At 41.6% G+C, this 16,513-nt stretch overlaps 1 pseudogene; it reads left to right on the forward strand.

The window, feature by feature from the left end:
- Nucleotides 1-12,674: 12,674 nt before the first annotated feature.
- LOC140617760 (U4 spliceosomal RNA) lies at nt 12,675-12,742 on the forward strand (annotated as a pseudogene).
- Nucleotides 12,743-16,513: the final 3,771 nt, after the last annotated feature.

Below are 16,513 nucleotides of genomic sequence, written 5' to 3' on the forward strand. Positions count from 1 at the left end.
ATAAAAATGTGCTATAAGATGCTAAATTTGGGGGTACTTTGTTATTCAGCAGTGATATAATGACATATATCATTCAGCAGTGATATATAGACATATATATATTCAGCAGTAATATATAGACAAACTGGATTAAAAGGTAGAACATTAAAAAAAAAAAGGTAGAACATTTAAACATGCTTAATAGTGTTAAATGGCTTTCCAGAAATGTTATATTGATTAATTCCCATCAGGACTATGAGAGGAAAAAAAAAAAAAAGAACTATGTAAGGGTGCTTGTATTATTATACCTTCATCACCATTGACTGTTCAATTTTGTAATCTTTGTAATTTCAGAGGAAAAAGTGGGCATTTTGCCACTTAAAGTTTTTGCTTTTATTTGATCTCTAGTGAGGTTAATATTTTTTTCTTATAGTCTTTCTTTGGCCTATTTTTTGCAGCAGTTTTAGGTTCACAGCAAAACAGAGGGAGATAGAGATCCCCACAAATACACAGCTTCCCCCACTATCAGCATCTCTCAACAGAGTGGTACATTTTTTACAACTGGTGAATCTACATTGATAAATCATGATCACTCAAAGTCTATAGTTTACATTAGAATTCACTCTTGGTGGTGTGCTATGTTAATTTTTCATATTTCTTTTCCACTTGTATTTTCTGGGAATCCTCTTTAATATATAATTTGTTTAATCTCTTATTGGGATCTTAATGTTTTTCTTAGTAATTTGTATGAACTCTTTATATATAAAGGGTATTAATCATTTTTTAAAAGATTTTATTTATTTATTCACAAGAGACAGAGAGAGAGAGAGAGAGAGGCAGAGAGACACAGGCAGAGGGAGAAGCAGGCTCCATCCAAGGAACCTGATACAGGACTTGATCCCAGGACTCTGGGATCACATCCTGAGTGGAAGGCAGATACTTAACTGCTGAGCCACTCAAGCATCCCAGGACATTAATCATTTAAATTGTTACATTTTTCAACTGTTGCTCTTTGGTTTTATTTTTATTTAAAAATATTTTATTTATTTGTTCATGAGAGACACAGAGAGAAAGGCAGAGACACAGGCAGAGGGAGAAGCAGGCTCCATGCAGGGAGCCTGAAATGGGACTCGATCCCGGGTCTCCAGGATCACACCCTGGGCTAAAGTTGGCACTAAACCGCTGAGCCACCCAGGCTGCCCTGCTCTTTGGTTTTATATTAAATGATCCACAGATGTTTAAAATTATTATGCAGTCAAACGGAATGTGATATTTTTTTTGTGTGTTTAAGTTTAGAAAGTCCTTTCCTATTCAAAGTAAAGAGTAAAAGAGTTCATGTTATAGTTTTGGTTTTTTTTTAAGATTTAATTTATTTATTCATGAGAGACACACACAGAGAGAGAGAGAGAGAGAGGCAGAGACACAGGCAGAGGGAGAAGCAGGCCTTATGGGGGACTCAATCCCGGATCCCGGGATCTAGACCTGAGCCAAGGGCAGACGATCAACCGCTGAGCCATCCAGGCATCCCGAGTTTTTGTTTTTTTTATACTTGGATCTTCAATTCGTTGAAGTTTATAATTTTGTATCAAAGTCTAGTGCCTGTTTCTGTACTATTTTGTTTAAGTGAAAAACTCTTCTGGGATCCCTGGGTGGCTCAGCGGTTTAGCGCCTGCCTTTGACCCAGGATCGAGTCCCACATCGGGCTCCCGGTGCATGGAGCCTGCTTCTCCCTCTGCCTGTGTCTCTGCCTCTCTCTCTCTCTCTCTCTCTCTCTCTCTGTGTGACTATCATAAATAAATAAAAATTTTAAAAAATGTTTAAAAAAAAAAAAAAAACTCTTCTTGTCTTGAGGATATCTGGGTGGCTCACCGGTTGAGCACCTCCCTTCAGCCCGGGCGTGAAACTGGAGTCCCTGCATGGAGCCTGCTTCTCTCTGCCTGTGTCTCTGCCTCTCTTTCTCATGAATAAATAAATAAAATCTTAAAAAAAAAAAATGTTGAAGAGTTGGGTGGCCCCTCACCTGAGAGAATGAAAGAAGGCAAAATTTCATAAAGATCAGAAGTCTGTGGAGCTGGCCAGAAAAAACATTTTAACGTTCTAAGAGTAACAGAAATGAAAAGTGCAATCAAGTGTTTTAGCAGCCTGGTTAAGCGTCCCAGACTTCCATGAGTAAATGGAAGAAAGGGGTCATGATATGATTCAAACCTAGGGATGTAAATGACTTCTGCTGCATAAACAAAGTTTGGCCAGTAAATTAGCTTTCATATTTTTGTGCCAGTTTGTCAAACTATGGAAAGTAAAATACCACTGCAAAACTAACTGAGCTTGGAAAGCTCCTATTGCCATTCCTCGGATAACTTAAATAATATCTCAGTTATGTTTCAGGTTGTCAACTTTTGAGTCAATTCTGGCTGTTGCAATTTTTCTTTTTTATTTTTTTTTTATTTTTTTTTTTAATTTTTATTTATTTATGATAGTCACACAGAGAGAGAGAGGCAGAGACACAGGCAGAAGGAGAGGCAGAGACACAGGCAGAGGGAGAAGCAGGCTCCATGCACCGGGAGCCCGACGTGGGATTCGATTCCGGGTCTCCAGGATCGCGCCCTGGGCCAAAGGCAGGCGCTAAACCGCTGCGCCACCCAGGGATCCCCAATTTTTCTATTAATCATTCCATCAGTATTCAATCAATACTGAGATTGATGTTTATCTGCATATACTGATGTTCATTATTTCGTAATTAAATATTTCTAGTATATTGCTCATTTATTAATTTATTTATGTTTTTCTCTCCTTTGTGTGTGCATATTGAATTTGGCAGGAAATGTTTATTTTGTTTGTTTTCTTTCTCCCCCAAAACCTATTGGATATGTCAATTTTACTGGTTTTATTTTCTTTATTTTTTTAAAGATTTATTTATTCATTTATGATAGAGAGAGAGAGAGAGAGAGGGAGAGAGAGGCAGAGACACAGGAGGAGGGAGAAGGAGGCTCCACGCCGGGAGCCCGACCTGCGACTCGATCCCGGGACTCCAGGATCGCCCCCTGGGCCAAAGGCAGGCGCTAAACTGCTGAGCCATCCCAGAATTAGGGATCCCCTAATTCTGTTTTCTTTATATTAACTACTCTAATTTTAGGAGTTGAATACATTTTTTTTTAAAGAAAGAAAGCATTTCAAGTTTAAGGTCATTTACCACTGAGGATAGCTCAGTTACAACTCCTAAACTAAGTTTTCTAGGTATTATTCTCACTTTTATTATTTTGCAAATAGCTTAATATTATATTTATCCTTTTCTTTGACTCAATATTATTTTACTTAAAAAAAATGAAGTCCCGCTGAGTGCAGTAAGTCAATCGGAGAAGGACAAACATTATATGTTCTCATTCATTTGGGGAATATAAATAATAGTGAAAGGGAATATAAGGGAAGGGAGAAGAAATGTGTGGGAAATATCAGAAAGGGAGACAGAACGTAAAGACTGCTAACTCTGGGAAACGAACTAGGGGTGGTAGAAGGGGAGGAGGGCGGGGGGTGGGAGTGAATGGGTGACGGGCACTGGGGGTTATTCTGTATGTTAGTAAATTGAACACCAATAAAAATAAATTAAAAAAAAAATGAAGTCCCAACTAAGCAAATCACTTCTCTTTTCACTTTTAAAAAGTGGCACAGCTCTTTTTGTTCTATTCCTCTCTAAAAGATAGTTTCAAAATTATGCCAGAGAAGAATTTTGGGAAAACCAATAGAAGGCATTGTTTTTGAGTCATTTAGTTCACATATTTGATGCTACTTCCGTATGTCCCAGACTAAACCAAATGATTTTGAGGTATCTGTTTTATGTTATTTAACACTGGGCAGGGCAGCCCAGGTGGCTAAGCCGTTTAGCGCCACCTTTGGTCCGGGGTATGGTCCTGGGAATCCGGGATAGAGTCCCGCGTCGGGCTCTCTGGCATGGAGCCAGCCTGCTTCTCCGTCTGCCTGTGTCTCTGCCTCTCTCTGTGTGTGTCTCTCATGAATAAATAAATAAAATTAAAAAAAAATAACATTGCGGAAAAGTGTAAAGTGAAAGATTCAGGAAAGGGTATCTTTGACATCAGCTAATTTGTGCCACAGCTAATATCTTGGATCTGTGACTCAAAGGCAGAAATGTAACTGAAACAGCAGTTTCATTTATCCAGGGCACACAAATGATAGAAAGATACAGGTGGGAAGGAGGAGCCAGATGATTATCATCATCTGGGAGAAAAGCAGCTGTGACCCCAGTTGCTGAGCCCTCAGGCCTTCACAGTGGCCATCCTGGATGATGAACATCCAGGGCTTATTGCTGCTCTGGGCTTTTCTTCTTGATCCACTGCAGCCAGTTACTGTAGCAACCTGTGAAGTGGGGGGTGGGGGGACGAGGGAGGAATCACAGGAACTGTGGGCTCCTTGAGATTAAGGCCACAGCCTAGGGCATTAATCTGTGCTCTGCTTCTTTTTCTATAAGGCTGAATCATGGTTTTAGGACTGGGAAAGATTACTGTTCTACTGAGGGAAAAGCTAGCAAAATCGACAAAATAGCTCAACCTTTACATGCTTAGTTCCTGTATCCTGTCCCCTGAGTCCTATCCTGACCCCACTGAGTCTTTCATGTAAATCCAAAGGGGGATGAGCCCCAAAGAAATCACCATGGAAAAAAGAGTGATGGGCTAGCCTCATTCACAAGCGGGAGAGTGTGTCTAACTTCTTTGCAGTCTCGAGGGAAAAGTCCCACCTCTTCTGGTGGTCCGTGTATTCCTGAGCCCCAGCCTACCCCCTCTTAGTAGAGGTTTGGGTCATGGACTTGGAGCCCCCGACAGAGCAATGAAACCAGGAGTGAGGACCTTGGATCTATCACTGGCTGTCTCGTGGACAGATGATTGTGAGAACTTTTTTTTTTTTTTTTTAAACAAGCTCTGGTCAATTTATTAAAAAGTTTTGTGAGATTTACTTTTCACCGGTCTGTTCTGGCATGCTTCTAATGAGATCAGAATCACCTGGATCCTTAATAGTCAGTGTGCATCCTCTGTAGTGCTTCCCACATGCTGTGCCCAATTCAATATTATTGCCACTGTAGTGTGGACACCAGTCTTGGCCAACATGGGCAATTGTTGGTAAGGAGGACCTGTTTCACTTTGCCATGTCTGGTCATTTTCAGAGTCTACTTGTACCCCAGCAAGTACTTTCCACTTCTCATAATGAGTTAGAGGCTAGGGTCAATTGGCTTTTTCTACAAAGCAAACATTTAACATGGACCTGAAGGCCTTGTTGTTAACCATCTCAAAACAGGATCCAGGGGATCCCAATGTGCTCAATGTGAGCATGTTTTTAAAATTCAAAGATTAGGGAATCCCCAGGTGGCTCAGCAGTTTAATGCCTGCCTTTGGCCCAGGGTGTTATCCTGGAGTACTGGGATCGAGTCCCATGTCGGGCTCCCTGCATGGAGCCTGCTTCTCCCTCTGTCTGTGTCTCTGCTTCTCTCTCTCTCTCTCTCTCTCTCTCTCTCTCTCTCTCTCTATCATGGATAAAGAAATAAAAATTAAAATACACACACACACACACACACACACACACAAAACCAGGATCCAGCTTTCTGGAAGCCAAACACTCTAATAAAACGTCAGAAGTCTAGGGTCCCAGGTCATTGAGAGGACCTCTTGGTTTCCTCTAGGGCTTCTCCATACCAGTGGACATGCTGTCTCTTCTATTGTGAGAGCTTTTGAAAGCCACCTGGCCTGTCTGGTCCTGGTTTTCATACCCTCCACCTCCCAAAAAAGAGAGAGCATTGAGTTTGATGATCTCTGAGGTACTTTTCTTCATCCCAAATCCCTGGCTTGATTTTGGATGAGTTTGATGGAAGAACAAAATTCAGAGTTTGGTGGAGGAACACAGCCTAGGATCCTGTCATGCCTACCCCTCTGTAATTCTCACTCTCACAATAGCCAACATGTACCAAAGGCTTTTCACTTGTGAGGCGCTATGTTGACTGCTGAACACATTCACATGCACTGAAGGCTTGCAAGAATCTAATGCTGTCTCCATTTTACAGAGGAGAACCAGGAAGCTTCCAGAGGTTAGGGAATTTACTCAGCTCATCCAGCTAACAACCAGCGTAACTGAGTTCAGATTCTGGTTGACCTGACTTTAGAGCCAAAATCTTCTTCTTTGCAACATATTGCAATGGACTCTATTTCCTGCTTGCTTCTGGGTTATTTTGTCCTAGTCTTTACATGTCAAAAACTAAAGTGAGAAAGAGTAGCAAGTGGTCAGATTTTAGAAGTCAATGAAGTTCTTAAAAAGGAGGAGGAGGAGAAGGAGGACAAGAAAAGCAACAGATATAACTCTGAGATAGTTCAGAAAAACAGCAATAATTGAGAGTTCCACATGGCAAATTTTGGGAATTAGTTGTCTCCACCCCATGCACTCATTCCCAGTTCCTTTTTTGAAAGCAAGGGCTTTCTGTAACTAATGATACTTTAGAGGGCACTAAATCAATGGGATTAATCCTGTTTAAACATGGTGTTGAGGGCAGCCCCGGTGGCACAGCGGTTTAGCGCCGCCTGCAGCCCAGGGTGTGATCCTGGAGACCTGGGATCGAGTCCCGCATCGGGCTCCTTGTATGGAGCCTGCTTCTCCCTCTGCCTGTGTCTCTGCCCGCCTCCCCCCCCCCTCTGTGTTTCTCATGAATAAATAAATAATTCTTAAAAAAAAAAAGTTAAAAAAAAAAAAACATGGTGTTGAGAAAGTGTCTCCTATCCTCAAGTTGTTGCCTTGTTTTTTATATTATTATTATTACTTATTTATTCACGAGAGACAGACAGAGAGAGAGAGAGAGAGGGAGAGAGAGGCAGAAACAAAGGCTGAGGCAGAAGCAGGCTCTTTGTGGGGAACCTGATGTGGGACTTGATCCCAGGACCCTGGGATCACGACCTGAGCTGAAGGCAGATGCCCAACCACTGAGCCACCCAGGTGCCCGTTGCCTTGCTTTAATAAATGAAATCAAATCAAGACATGATAAATTTCTTATAGTGCATTGTGCTGTGTAGCTCCATTCATTACAAAAGCATTTAAAAGTAACTCTAAACTAGTATACTTGTAAATATTGCCTATATAAATCATGCTTCTTTCTATACTTCATATACCAAACTTGACCACTTTACAGGTCACAGAAAGTTAAAGTTGGAGGGAAAAAAAAAAAGTTGGAGGGAAACTTATAGATCATAGAGCTAATTTTCTCTTCCTAAATACTAATGTGACATCATATCTGTGAATACTCAAGAGCTACTGCACACATATTTCAATTGTTCTAAAATGTGTGAGCATACCTGGCTGGCTTAGTTGGAAGAGTGTACGGTTCTTGATCTTGGGGTTGTGAGTTCTAGTTCCATGTTGGGTGTGGAGATTACTTAAATAAATGTTTTTTAAAAAATAAAATGTTAGGGGGATCAGAGTTGGGCACCTGCCTTCAGCCCAGGGTGTGATCCTGGAGTACTGGGATCCAGTCCCACATCAGGCTCCCTGCATGGAGCCTGCATCTCCCTCTGCCTGTGTCTCTGCCTCTGTCTTTCACAAATAAATAAAAGTTTTAAAAAATAATAATAAATAAAATAAAATATTAAGAAAGAAGTAAAAAGTAAAAGATCTGTTAAGTTCAGTTGAGAATTTTGTGTAGGTCTAATCTATCTTCAATTGAAATAATCTTTGAATTTTAAAAACATGCTCACATTGAGCAAATTTAGTGTATGCATGTCTAAAATTAGGATACACATGTCCTAAATATGTTTAAGGTCAGAAATTGAGGCGATGTGTGAAAGTATTTATTTGTAACTAGCTCCCTCTAGTGAGAATTATTTAAAATTGAATGGTTCGTTTCTGAATCTTCTTCGAAATGTTTGTTTATTTATTTATAAGATTTTATCTATTTATTCATGAGAGACAGAGAGAGAGAGAGAGAGAGAGAGAGGCAGAGACACAGGCAGAGGGAGAGGCAGGCTCCATGCAGGGAGCTCAATGTGGGATTCGATCCTGGGACTCCAGGATCACTCCCTGAGCCAAAGGCAGAGGGTAAGTTAAAAACTGGTAAGTTTTTAAAGAGTAGTTTTCAATTTTTAAGAACTACAAATTCTTGAATTTTATTCTTTACAGAGACGCAGATAGTAGACTAATAAATTTTTTCTTATTATAGGACCTATTTTGGAAGTAATTTACAGTGAAAAACAATCTAAAGACACATGTAATAAATTAGCTATATGTCAACACCATAACTGCAACTTTTTAGAGAATAAAATTGACTTGAGGGATCCCTGGGTGGCGCAGCAGTTTAGTGCCTGCCTTTGGCCCAGGGCGCGATCCTGGAGACCCGGGATCGAATCCCACGTCGGGCTCCCGGTACATGGAGCCTGCTTCTCTCTCTGCCTATGTCTCTGCCTCTCCCCCCCCCTCTCTCTCTCTGTGACTATCATAAATAAATAATAAAAAAATTTTTTTTTAAATTGACTTGAAAGATAAATCTTGGCACAAAAGTAAAATTCCAACTGGTCTTGTAATGAGAATTGAGTGTGGGGTGTAACAGCAAGATGCTGATGAGATTGCCACACAATCCAGGCTGAGGACCATAACCTTATTAACAGTTTACAAATTGCTTGCACTTGTTTTTTTCAATTGCTCTTTTGGATATCTTTATTTTTTTATTTTTTTATTTTTTTATTCATGAGAGACAGAGAGAGAGAGAGGCAGAGACACAGGCAGAGGGACAAGCAGGCGCCATGCAGGGAGCCTGACATGGGATTCGATCCCATGTCTCCAGGATCACACCCTAGGCTGAAGGCGGCGCTAAACCACCGAGCCCCCGGGCTGCCCTCTTTTGGTTATCTTGTGAGGTTGGTATTATTCTCTTATTGTGCAGGCCAGGGAGCAGTCTCAGCAAAGTCCAGTGTTGCAGAGCATTGTGGATGCTGATTCCCTTTAGGACTGAGGTACTCACTCCTCCAGTTCCAGGGTTTGGCGGGGTGCGGTCATTGGTCATTGGCTGATGATTGATCAGCTGGATTGCTTTCTGGAATTGTCCTCAGCCAAAGAAAGACACTTCACCCAAGGTTATGCGATACCTGCCCAATGCCCCCCAACCCCACCCTGGGACCATGCAGATCTGATGATTGGTTCATGGGCAGACAAGTCTTTGTGTGGCAGGGCGGACAACGTCTTGTCCACCCTGCCTCAGTGTGGGTATCTTGTTAGAGCTATGCCAGCTTCACAGCTTCGCATGGGATCCGCTGAGACCTCCCCTGAGCCTTACTATAGTTTAACTCTTTTGTCTGCTGGGTTTTTCTTCCTTTACTGCTCATAGGTGCTATTTCTGCAAGATCTCCCTGATAACCTCTGCATGGAAACCTCAATGTCTTAGAGTCTGTTTCCCGGAAAAAAATCTAGCCTGTGACAGCTGATCCTAAGGACCTGTCTCTAAAATGGGATTTTGTTTCAGGACCCAGCTGAATGTAATAGTTTCCCTTACTGGTAGTAGGGATGACACAGACATGCAGTTCCAGGGCAGGTGTTAAAACTTGTATGGGTGAGAACTGGGATAGGCTTTTGATGGGACACAAAAGGTGCAATGTCCCAGGGATTTGAGGGGTTCAGAGGAAAATTAAGAATTTTGGAATTAGATGATGGTTACTTGGAGCCATCGATGTGTTGGAGAGGGACAATGAAAGGCTAGGATGATTACTCGCCAATATAATGAGAGATGTGAAGCCAGAGTGCTGCTTTGATTGTATACAAATAGATTCCAGCTCCTGCAGCCTGGGAGCAGTAAAGCTGGAGACTTAGACATAAAAGTAGCAAAGTTCTACAGAATGTTGAATTCTCAGCATTCTACAGAATGCTGTTTCCAGGCCAAGGCCCTGATTTGGAAGAAGGGAGAATTTGGATGGCAACATCTGGGTCGATGCACTACAAAATCTTGAATCCTAAGATTCCCTGGGACCCTCTGGGCCTGCAGACAGGACCCATTCCTTCTTTTTTTTTTCCTTCTATTTTTTAAACATTTATTTATTTGAGAGAAAGAGAACTTGTGAGTGGGGGTGGGGTGCTGGGGGGAGGGGCAAAGAGAGAATCTCAAGCAGACTCCCTGCTGAGCACAGAGCCCAACAAGGTTGCTGGATCCCATGACCCTAGATCATGATCTGAGCTGAAACCAAGAGTCCCACACTTAACCAACTGAGCCACCCAGATGCCTCGCACTCCTTCTTTAAAGACTAGTACCAGGGGCCTCCTGGTGGCTCAGTTGGTTGGGCATCTGCCTTCAGCTTACATGATGATCCCAGAGTCCTGGGATTGAGCCCCACATCAGGCTCCCTGGGAGGCTGCTTCTCCCTCTCCTGCTCCCCCTGCTTGTGCTTTCTCTGTCAAATAAATAAATAAAATCTTAAAAAAAAAAAAAAAAGACTAGTATCGGGATGTCTGGGTAGCTCAGTAAATTAAGGGTCTGACTCTTGATCCTGGGGTGGCTCAGCGGTTTAGCGCCGCCTCCTGCTCAGGCCGTGATCCTGGAGTCCTGGGGTTGAGTCCCACATCCGGCTCCCTGCATGGAACCTGCTTCTCCCTCTGCCTGTGTCTGTGCCTCTCTTTCTCTCCATGTCTCTCTCATGAATAAATAAATAAATAAATAAATAAATAAATAAATAAATAAATAAATAAATAAATAAATAAAATCTTTAAAAAAAAAAGTGGGAGTATATGTATGGGACTGGATCCTGAGGGTGCAGAGAATATAACTTTGGAAGAGGGAGAGTTGGTTTATAGGAGAGCATGCTCTCCTGGTACAGGATTTACACTTTGACAAGGACTCCAGGAGATGGCGCTAATATACTGTAAGTTTGCCTCAGAAACGGGCGCAGCGGGGTGGGGGGGGGGGGAGTATTAGCCCACATTCAGTGAGGTAGAACTAGAACTGCCATGACAGATGGTGATAGATGGAACCATAATGTTCTAGCACCCCCAGAGAAGTGGGGGTGCTAGATTGCATATACTATATAGACTAGAAAACCCACGAGTCACTGTGTTCTGTGGGGTCCAGAGGATGCTCCATTTACCCTGGGATAAAGCATGGCCTGGTAAGAAGGTAACAGCATCACTGAGAAACTCCTTTTTAAAATTTTTAAATTTTGTTTATTTACTCATGAGACAGAGAGAGGCAGAGACACAGGCAGAGGGAGAAGCAGGAGCCCGACGTGGGATTCCATCCTGGGTCTCCAGGATCACGCCCTAAGCCAAAGGCAGGCCCTAAACCGCTGAGCCACCCGGGCTGCTTGAGAAACTCCTTTACAACAAAACAAAGGAGTATCCCTGGGTGGCTCAGCGGTTTAGTGCCTGCCTTCAACCCAGGGTGTGATCCTGGAATCCCAGGATCAAATCCTGCATTGGGCTCCCTGCATGGAGCCTGCTTCTCCTTCTGACTCTCTTATGAGTAAATAAGATTGTTTTAAAAAATTATTTATTTACTTAGTTTTGAAAATTTTATTTTTTATTGAATAAATTTGACATGTAACTTGTGTAAGTTTAAGGTGTACAGCATGTTACTCTGATGGACTTATATGTTGTTATATGATTGCTGTTGTAGCAGTATTTGTCGTATTGATGTAATTTTAGTTCGGTCCTATTACCTATATTCATATACTGTGCTTTAGATCCCTATGGCCTCTTCACTACTCCTTACACATTTGTACCCTTAAATACCAGCAATCTCATCCTTCCCCTCACCAAATATCTCTTGCAGCTCCTCTCTAGAGCTCTGAGGGCCAGGGTTGATGGTAGGAGATGCTGTTCCAGAACTGGGCTCACTGATAGTAACGGGGTGGTGGGATCCTGAAGTAATGGCAGCCAGGTGCCGCAGCTCAGGTGAGTGAGTGTGTTACTGTAATGAACCGCTGAGAGCACACTGGCCCTGAACACAGGATCACAGGATATCAGAGTCCAGAACGGCTTCCTCCCACCTCCAGAATCATACCACTTTGGCTCAGTGAGGCTTGAACCTCCACTAGGTGAGATTTCCATTTGTAAGTGTTAGGCTCTAACGTTTGTTTTCCGTTACTCTGACTAGCTTTTGAGCCTTTCTCAACAATTAAGCCCCAGTGCCCTATGGATCTGCTGGATCAGATTCTTCAACTTCAGCTTCTTCCTGTGGTGTCAGGAGAGGGCCACCTGTCTCAGATTCTAGACTTACCACTCTTGTGAGAATCAGGAAAAGTCACTCCAATTGTGTTAGGGGTTCAGATGAGGAATTTCCACTGAGAAAATCTGCAGTCTACTTATTTTTTAATTTTTTTTTCATTTATTTATGATAGTCACAGAGAGAGAGAGAGAGAGAGAGAGAGGCAGAGACATAGGCAGAGGGAGAAGCAGGCTCCATGCACCGGGAGCCTGACGTGGGATTCGATCCCGGGTCTCCAGGATCGCGCCCTGGGCCAAAGGCAGGCGCTAAACCGCTGCGCCACCCAGGGATCCCTCTGCAGTCTACTTATATCCTTAACTTTCTCTTAACCTTTTCCAACAGTGAGTTATTGACTTTTTTACTCTAAAAGACTCATCTGCGTGCACACACACACGCACACCCAGGCCTTTGCAGAAATTCTTTTTGGGGCATTCTCAACATACCTGTGTTTCTCAAGCTTTGAATTGGGCTGTTAAGCTTTGCGCAGTGGCAGTATGGTAGCCAATGAGGCTTATCCAAGGTGCAATTATTGCTAATTGAATTGGGCTGCCAAACTTTGAAGAGCTTTCACGTCTGTTCTCCCACCCTTCAGCCCCAAATTCCTCATCCCTTTGGGATCATTAGAACTCACGCTTTTGAATTGCTTTCTCTTAGTGAAGGCGCTATCTCAAGTGAGTTCCTCTCCTTCTCTTTCCTAGACCTTCCTTTGCCTTCGGGACACTAAGTATTTTGTAACATTTATATAGACACATATAAATAATTAATTAATTAATTATGTAAATATAAAATTGCATGTAATCAGTTTATTAGTAGTGAGTGGGAATCTCACTCCCTAAACTCAGATATGCAAAAAGTATAGCTTAAAAATTTCTCTGTAACAGGGATCCTTGGGTGGCGCAGCGGTTTGGTGCCTGCCTTTGGCCCAGGGCGTGATCCTGGAGACCCGGGATCGAATCCCACATCGGGCTCCCGGTGCATGGAGCCTGCTTCTCCCTCTGCCTGTGTCTCTGCCCCTCTCTCTCTGTATCTGTCATAAATAAATAAAATATTTAAAAAAAAAATTTCTCTGTAACAGGAAAATTTCTGACTCGAAGCTCTCCTTCGGCCCAGGTATGAAGCCTAATCTGTCCTTTCTAGGGTTCTCTACTGGCCCCAACCCCTACGGTTTATTCAAATTGAGATAGTTTTGCAGAGTTCCCTGGTTGACCATCGCTCCTCTGGTTTCTCTGGTCCCACTTCTCAGCCTCCTTTGCCTGTCCTCCCCTTCTGCTAGATCCCTATGTTTTGGGGTAGCCCAGGGCTTAGGATGGCTCTGAGCTCAACAACACTCTCTGTAGATAATTTGAGCCTCTGTAGATAATATCAGCTTTGATACCTGACCTGGAGGTATCAAGTAAGAGCTGAAGTCTGGAGTCTTGGGAGAGGTCTGGGTTAGGAAAAGGGATATGAAAGATGGAATTAATTAATTCTAGGATAAGAGTCAGAGTTGATTCCCAGATTGTTTCTCTCTAGCACCCAGACTTCTCTGGTGCCCAGGAGATAAGAGAAAAGAGATTTAAAGCTTTTTCCCTGGTATTTATTTCTTCTCTCCCCACTTTCTCCCCTCCCTTCCTCCCTTCCTTTCTTCCTTCCACAAATACTTACAGACTGCCAACTACATGCCAGGGAAAGGACTAGATCCTGGGGAATGTATTTTTTAGCTCTCTGGATACAAAAGATGTATCATTTAGAGAACTTTTTGAACAACTTGTAGTCTTTCCTAAAATCTACTTAACTGTCTTCTGCTATTTCAACTCAAACAGTCTTCCTATTAAATGGACCACTATTATTAAGTGTTATGATGGTTCTAGAAAATAAGTAATTTGTAAAGCACTTGCACAAATTAACCAGGCTTACTACTTTAGTTTTCTTTATTATCTACTTAGCAATCAAAGCAGCTCCTTACTTTAACATATGATGTTGAAAATAATTTTACAATATTTCCAATTAAGTTAATTTTCACATTGCTTTTGTGCTCTTTGTCATCACAAGTAGAATGATAAAATTCCGTTTTTGCATATTATTAATGAATATGGGGTGTGTCTTTCCATTTGGGTCAATAATAGCTCATTATTATCTCATTTCAGAAATGAGTTCAATACTCAATCTATAAATTACACAGTGACCAACTTCTTTGAATTAACCACAATTCAGAGTTAAGCTCATAAGCCACTTTTCCTATATTTGTGCCAGTCTGTAAGAAAACAAACCTTAATGATCTACTTCAGCTAAATAGGTTGGACAGAATTTAAATGTTCATTAGCAAGAAGTCTGACCCAGAACCAAGATAGGTCATCACAGAAATGAAGAAAATAGACAATTACACAATTTGGACCTTCGATGATCTCTGATTTATGGTTGGAGAAGATCATTGAAATGACAACATTACTTCTTATTTAATGAAAGACTTAAAACAGTGGGAACAATATTTTTTCTGTTTTCAAGTTCTGCTAAATATTTAAACTATTGCCAAGAAAAATACGTGGTTAAAACCAATCTATGAAGGATATCGGGAAACTGGTGCTGCATGGGAATGTCTAATCTACTGAATTTTGATCGGTGTATGAGCTACCAATTTGGTTACACTGTTAGGATATTCCGATAAAAGATAAACTAGTTTTCTTTCTCTCTCTATTTTTTTTTAATTAAATATTTGTTTATTTGAGAGAGAGTGCATGCGTGCCAGATGAGGGGGGTGGTGGTAGGTAAGGGAGGCAGAAGGAGAAAGAGAATCCCAAGCAGACTCCCCCTGAGCCCTATGTGGGGCTTGATCCCATGACCCTGAGATCACAACCTGAGCCAAAATCAACAGTTGGATGCTTAAACAACTGAGCCACTCAAGCACCCCAAAAGACAACTATTTTTAATTGATAAATCTGAGAGAGTCTCACAATAGCTTCATTTGGGCATTAAAAAAAGTCATGTTGCCATGGAAATATTCTGGTGATTTGCATGGCTGGGCCAGAGGTTGTCTATTCAAGTAGACAGATTTGTCTATTCGAATAGACTTCCTTTACAAGAGTGTTCATTTTTATGTGGCCAATAGGCCAGTACTGATATTTTTCAAAGAATATCATCATCACGAATCAAATAAAATTAGCATACTAAAGGATTCATATTTAACTGCTTGAAAGCATTGGGTCTAAATCAGTCCATCAGTAAGGCTTTATTAAACACTGACTAAGTGCTTAGCCTGCTTCTGGGTACTCAGGGGCTATGAAACACCACACCGACTGAACACCAAGATCTAATGGAGAGCTTTATGAAATAAGCAAACACATGCCCATAGTCCCAATTTGGAAGATTCTAATTGGTAGATTCTGGCCTGAAGCTCTGAGAATCTGTTTTTATTTTTGTTTTTTTTAAACCTCCTGGGTGATTCTGATGCTTAGTCAGGACCAGGGCCCATGTCTGCTGTAGTTCTGGTCCCTGAACCCGCATCATCAGCATCACCTGGGAACTTGTTAGAAATGCAAATTCTCAAGTCCCAGCCTACTAAATCATGGACTCTGGAGAGAACAATCTGTGTTTTTAACAAGCTCACCAGGCAATTTAGTGCTTGATAAAGTAAGAGAATCATGGCCTTTTCTCTGGATTGAGATGGATGTCCCAGGTTCTCTCTTCACTGCAGAACTGAGGAAATAGGACTTTCTTTTTCTTCTAGGGTGTGAAGCTAGCCGCTCTACCCTCCTCTTCATGCTTAGCATACCTGAGGAAGTGGGGATGGGAAATATGCTCAACTTCCTGCTTCCTTGCTGCTTGGGAAGATGAAATACAGAGAGTCACTTTTGACTTCAAAGAAAACAGGAAGAGAATAGAAATAATAACCACTCTGGAGAATTGGCAAAAATTCTGGGATTTAGAAGAAAAGCCTTTCTGTCCTGGTCTCTGGTCTTTCATTCTCTGTTTTTTTTTATTCCTGGGGTGGGGGTGGGGGGGAGCTCACATCCTCCTAGTTTCCACACTCTACCTTCAGCAAAGCCATAGGACTCTTTACAACAACTCAAGGCCTAAAAATAAAATAAAGCTGTGAAATTGACGTCCCCTTTCAGCATAAGCTTTCTTTTTTACTTTTTAATGGGAATCATTCTAAAACATATTTTATTTAGTACATTCTGGATTTTTCCTAATCATCTAAAGTTATTATAATCAAAATGAACTGTCCTATCCTACAACAATAATATCATGGACTATTGAAGATTGAAGACATATTTGTTAAATAATTCTAGATATTGAGGATTTTTTTTTCTGTGTTTCTCTATTTTTGTCTTTCCT

This window comes from Canis lupus, chromosome 25, assembly GCF_048164855.1.
Source record: "Canis lupus baileyi chromosome 25, mCanLup2.hap1, whole genome shotgun sequence".
In the NCBI taxonomy this organism is placed as follows: domain Eukaryota; kingdom Metazoa; phylum Chordata; class Mammalia; order Carnivora; family Canidae; genus Canis; species Canis lupus.